Raw genomic sequence first — 6,638 nt, 5'->3', positions numbered from 1 at the left:
GCTCAGACGCCCGACTGTGGCATTTCTTTTAAAGCCCTTTATGTGGTGTCGCTAAGACGCCCGACTGTGGCTTTGCGTGTTATTTATTTCATAAATTTTAATACTACTATGTTATTGCAATTTTATAAATAACTTGCTTGCACGCATCAGAGATTTATTTATCTTTTGTGACTGACGTCATGAGCATAAAATATTTTCAGCACATCATTGTTATATTATACCTGTGTTCATAATGTTTGCGAGTACATTCAAAGTACTCACTGGCTTGTCCCTGGCTATTGTCTTGGCCAGATTTTCTTGCACGAAGAGGAGCGACGCGATGACAGCCCCGAAACCTAAGTAATGGAGATAGCAGCCTCGCGAAGATAGGAGTTAACCTGGTCAGCTGTTCCCGTGGGAAATGGAGTCCCATAGACACTGATGTTTCACAACCCGCTTCCGCCATCAACCACTAGAAACCATTTGTTGTACTCACAGGCCAGAATGGCCTTGTACTACATATTTTGTTTTCTGCTTGGAATTTCTGTATCAAGTTGGAGCCTCATCAGCTAACAGTAATCCTAGGGCTGATGAGCACGACGGTCTTTTCTGGAAATTTATTACCCGGAAAACCGGTCGTGACAGACTTGGTATCAGAGCCAGGCTGACCATTGGCTAATCCTATCTTAGCCAGGTCTAAAAACTTAGGCAAACCAACCCACTAGACCTTAGCCAAACCCCAGCCAAGCTTCTCGTGCAAGATAGCCACACAGTAATCCTGACACTTTTGGCAGTCGGTGCCCAACCTATCAGCCTAGCCTGTCGATCGCACACCAGTGACCGATGGCAAAAATGTCTCATTCGCAAGCGTGCGAAGGAAGACTCTGTTCCCTTTTTATAAAAAGGGCACGCTAGCCCCAACCCAGCACAGCACAACCTCGAACCCAGCCACAATGCCTGGCCCCATAGTGCACAACGAGACCACAGCAACCAACCTTGGAGGTTTTGTGACCATCCTCGCAAACCTCACCCGTCGTGCCTATGCGTTAGAGGAGCCACCAGAATATGTTGTGTACCAAGGACCCATGAGCGGTGAAGAACGTCAATTCTGGGCCACTATACACATCTACGGTAGGGGTATAGTACCCGAGCGCCCCTACAGGTTCACCGGAAGAACAACTTCCTTTGAGACACAAGCCATACAACTAGCTGCTCGAGAGGCTATAGTTCATCTCAAGCACTTGTCGCCCAGAGTTAACTGTCGCTCGTTCCACTACTACCCCAGACGTGAAGGGTATGGTAGACCACCCCAAGTTGCCAACGGAGATCACGAGACAGATCCTGCATTGTTGCACCTGGTGCGCTATGTAAGTGCACTAGAGGAACTGTGCGATCAAATCACTATTGATTTAATTGCAGCTCGTGGAGAGCTGGTTCGTCGAGCCCCGGCGAGAGAAGAAAATGAGCCCAACGCCGACAACCCAGTCGTGCCGTTTGGACAACCGATCGAGACCCAGAGATCAGCTCCAGCCATCAGCCGAGATGCTTTGATGACCCCAGAAGTGCTTCGTCGCCTTTTGGGAGCACACTCCAACGGGGTTGTGGCCAACAATCCCTGCGATGGTCATCATCACTACCCCGACCCTGCAGTTCCTCCGCCATCTCCGACTAATCCCGGCAGTGAGACACGTGGAGAAGCCTCGACATCCACCAGGCACGCCCGTTTAGACATAAACAAGGTAGACTAAGCCGTACGAGTAGTACCGAGTCTCAGTGTATCCTCACTTTGTAATCATGCGACCGTGTATATTAGCGCAGCCTGTCGTTGTGCCTCTGTTTTAATAGTAGCCTTGCATATTTGGTCAGCGCATAGTTGCATATTTTTCCGGGCACAACTACCAAAACCAACCCGACGACAACCACAGTAACACGTCTCTTTATGAGATATGTGTATCTCTGACACTGACCTGACCTTTGGAGCTAAGCTGGCAAATTTATTACCTTTCACCACGGTAAAACGAATCCAGCTCCATTGCTATATAAATGCCACCTTGTGACCTTACCCAGCAACCCTCACCTTGTGCACCATACTCACAACTTTTTCCTGTCATGCCGAGCCCCAGCATTCATCTGAGAACCCAGATGCAACCCCAGGTAGCTTTGTCAAAATATTGTGGGATTTTACCCGCAGTACCATGGGTTCTACCCAGCCACCTCAGTACGAGCTGTTCAAATCAAGGATCACCCCTTCCACCTCGGAATATTGGGCAGCAGTGCACGTCCCTCCCGTAGACTCCAATCAAGATCCAATGGAAGTTTCCTTCGTGGGGAAATCTATGCCAACCCCACACTTGGCCATAGAAGCTGCTGCGAAAGAAGCGATTGCTCGCCTTCGATCCGCAGTACCCTATGCCCGCGAACGAGGATATTATTACTTCCCGAGCCGTGCAGCACCCGAAGGAGTGACATCTTTTCCCGGTGGACGCATTGAGAGAGACCCAGTCCTGGACAACCTTGTCCAGTACGTCATCGCTCAAGAACGTTTAACCCAACGTGTGATGGGTTATCTTCAGAGCCTCGCAGATTTAAATCCTCAGATCGCCATCGGCAGAGCACTAAGGCCCGACCAGGAGAGACACGTGCATCGACTGGTCAATCCACTTCCCCTGATAGAAGAGGAGTGTATCCCAATACCAGAGACATTTTCTAGGGACCCCGTCCAGTTACCGTTTCCATTTTAGACGTCGCTGCAGTGTTCATTATTTGCAACATTTATTTATGTGTGTGACCTATGCGTGATATCTTGAGTTTGTACGACGAGTCAAATATTTGGCTTCTACTAATGTATGTAGTTTTTGTTGTGGTTTATACTCCTTTAAATTAACTGTTTTTCCTCGTGAAATTCTGGAGTGAGATTTCTTTTCCCTGAGTTGCTACATCTACACTTTCTCACGGCATGGATTTATTAACTTCACACAGCACCAGGTAGCAGACTCACAACCATTACCATTCGAACACATACACTGTTTGCAAAACTTTGCAATGGTGTTACATCCAGCTAATCACCCCCCTAACAACAGTTAGCACCCGGCACACCCCATCTACTCCTCGTGATCACCACCACCGCGGAGAGCCAACACCCGAGCAGCAGCGTCGCGACGATCGTCGAGGATCATCGCGCACAGGAGCACAGAGAGCCCCATCAGTGTCGCCAGCCCTCCGCATATCAGGATCGCAAACCAGTCCGGCATCGCCTCCGCCATTAGGGCCTAACCCGAGCTTTTGTAAGCAGTAATGGAGGGAGGAGGAGGAGAAGTGAGGCCAGGTGTGAGGAAGAAGAGAGAGGCACCCCGGCCATTTTATAGCTCGAGCTCGGTGTACGGTGGGCGAAGTCCACCAACTCCGCTCGTTGCCGATCGCCGGTGTTCGGAGTCGAATCCGCGAGCAGTGCCGACAGCGCGCTGGCCCGCGAGGTGAGTGCACGCTGCACCAGCAGCTAGCACGCCGCGCACTACCACGGTACGGCCTAGATGCCCTACACACTAGGCGTCGCCGGTGGAGAAAGCGCGCGGGAGAGAGGAAGAAGAAAGAGCCAGAGGGAGTAGAAGAGACTGACAGTGGGCCCCGGGTCCACCTGTCGGCCAGAGAGAGCACTATGCTCTCGGGTACGACCAGCGTATATTTAAATTTAGAAGTTATTCTAAATTTTTATCCAGCATACAAATCTCATGTTTTTGTCCCGAACCGTAGACTTTTCCACGCAGCACCAGTTTTCACACTGTGGTTTTGCACCACTTATTGCCCTCTCACTAAAGCCACATCTTTATTGCGTAGTATTTTCTTAACACAACTATTAACAAATCTCGAGGACGAGATTTTTCTTAAGGGGGGTACTGTTGTGACACCCCAAAATTTTGGCCTTGTTTTAATGAATTAAAAAAATTGCCAGGAATTAAAACTTTGAATTTCTGAGCTCCTTTTTTATTTTTAAATCATTTCCTTCCCTGTGATGATGAGTTTTTCCCAGAGAGAAAACTTTCCAAATATGTCATTGGACTTATTTAATCTATCAAGAGAAACTTTCCCTTATTTAATATAACTAATTAAATAATTAAGTTGCTTGATCTTTACTTTCTTGGAAATGGTTTTTCAAGGTTATATGGCCATATTTGAACTATAACCATTGGATAAATTCACCTAAAATTCTAACAAAAAATTGGAGATGTCATGTGATGTTTTTAAATCACTTTTATACAAAAATATATTTTATTTATGTAATAATTTGAGCTCTGCATCAATTTTTCCTTCTCTGGTCCAGAGTGCATTTTGCACTACAACCCTTTTAAATAATTCTTTCTAGCCTCCACCAAAATTATGGGATATTGGTAGTAGCATATGATTCGACATTATGCAAAAACCTAGTGCTGTTCTTTGAAAATTTTGAGTCAATCAACCTCTTTTTCATTCTGGTCCAGCCTTGTGATTTCTACTGCAACCCTATTTAATTTTGCTCCAACGATCTTGTGTTTTCTCCTACTTGTAGACAGACCTACCAAACCCCTAAATCCAGGAGCATGCACCCATTGGATTAATTTTTGTTCATGAAATAATGTCATTTATTTCCTGTCCAGAATTGTAGTTTTGCATAACTTGCACTAACAAGTTTGTGCTTTTCACAAACTAACCTCACCACTCTCTCTTGCATCTAAGGAGACCCTGATCTGGAGGATTTGGCCACCCCAAGAAGAGCCTAGGTGCCTGTGGCATTTTGTCAAACACCTGGAGAGCATAGCCAGATTTGGCATGGATTCAAGTTTACACTATGAACTTGGTCACCTGACCTAACAACAATGCCCATTCACCCTCTATCTAACCCTAACCTAGCCCTGTTTCTTCCTAGCCTCAACCGCGACCTCTAGCATGCTTTAGCATTACGTCGAGCACGTCCCGTGCGCGCCAGGAGCGCGAGCAGAGCGTGCGTTTAGCACGCGTTTTGCACGTGCCGCGCCCGAGCCGACGCGTCGCGCCCCTGGCCTTGCCTCCACTGCAGAGCCACGCCACGCACGTCCCTCCTCACCGCAACACGCCAAGCCGCCCCTCGCCACGTCCCCGACAGGCCAGGAGCTAGCCGCCACGGCCGCCGACAACCCCTGCTCCGTTCAGCGCCGCCCAAGCCTCTTCCGCTCGCCACCTGGCCCCTGGAACAGCGCGAGCTCATCCACGAGTGTGTCCGCTAGTGCTCGTCGCCGCCACGATGCCCTAGCTACAGAATGGCGGTCGCCGGCGACCTTATCCGCAGCCGCCGCGGAACCGCCTTGCCACGCCTATAAAAGGAGGCCCCGAGCTTCCCCGAGCACGCAGGCAACCTCAGGCCACCCCAATGGCGCTCCCCTACCTCACATTCGACCCGGGGAGGCCTCCTTCCTCATCTCCGGCAACTCCTGCCGCCGCCACCGCCCCGGCCAATCCGGCACCTCCAGTACCTCCCCCTCTCCGTTCGCTTCGCCAGGAACCTCCTCATCCTCCCATGAAACCGTCCCCCTACTCAATTTTGATCGGGAACCACCGCAGCCCCAATATCACTTCGCCCCCGAAACCATCTCCGCCGCGAAGCTCGTCGCCGGCAACTCCGTCCACGTCGGCGACCATAGCGGGTACCCCCGAGTTCGTCTCGACCTCCTGAGCACGCCCATGCACTCAGATCACGGAGGGACGCCGCCATTCACCGGCGAGCCTCGCCGGAGCTCCGCCCCTATTCGGTCAGGGGGAGACGACGCGCGCGTGGGCCAGTCAAACCTGACCAGTGGGCCAGGCGGACCCACTGTCGGTGACACACGCGGCAACCATGCTGGATAAGTGGAGGCGTAAAAGGCGCAAATACGTCTTCTCTGTCTGAAAGCGTAATCTCTTTTGAAACATTTTCTTTTTCCTGATTTTATTAAAAACAGATTTTCACCACAACTTTGACTGCCTATAACTTGTTAAATATAACTCCAAATGAGTTGATTCTTTTTCCTACCTTCCTCAAATTTGGTCTAGTTTATTTTAAGTTTTATTTGAAAATTTTCCAAACAACTTTTTGTACTGTTTTTGAAATATGTGTTATTTGCATATTTTTGGAAATAGGATTTTTGGGAGAGAAGGAAGCTTTCAAAAAAATTTGGAGAGCACCCCACCTCTCCACACCATTAAAGGCAAGCATTCTGAACCCTGGCATAATGTTTTGGTGCGTTATTTGACACGTTTATAACACCATCTTATTTCAGAGGACTTGTTATTTTATGTGACATGATCATTTGCATGGAAGCATATTAGTGATTTCCTTGCTGTTGGAAATGAATATAAATGTGATGGTAATCAACCTCATGTGCCTTGCATGCATGCCGGAAAGGAATCCGGGAAAGCCTCGGCCTTGGGTAGGCGTGAGCTTATCGCCGGTCCCCGTCAGGACGGTTATGTCCGGTATGGCATGGTAAGGTATATTGAGTTGTGCTTTTGTTGATTGAAATATATGTGTTTACATGTCTTGCAGGGAACTTATAAACCTCCTGAGTCGACCGTAGACCGAGTCTTGTTTCCAGTAACCCCCATACTTGATATGTACCCCCACTTGTCCCTGCCGCAGGTAGGGTATGGTTCAGTAAGTCGTCAACCCCTTT

This window comes from Triticum dicoccoides, chromosome 6B, assembly GCF_002162155.2.
Source record: "Triticum dicoccoides isolate Atlit2015 ecotype Zavitan chromosome 6B, WEW_v2.0, whole genome shotgun sequence".
Lineage (NCBI taxonomy): Eukaryota > Viridiplantae > Streptophyta > Magnoliopsida > Poales > Poaceae > Triticum > Triticum dicoccoides.
This window is presented reverse-complemented; position numbering follows the sequence as displayed.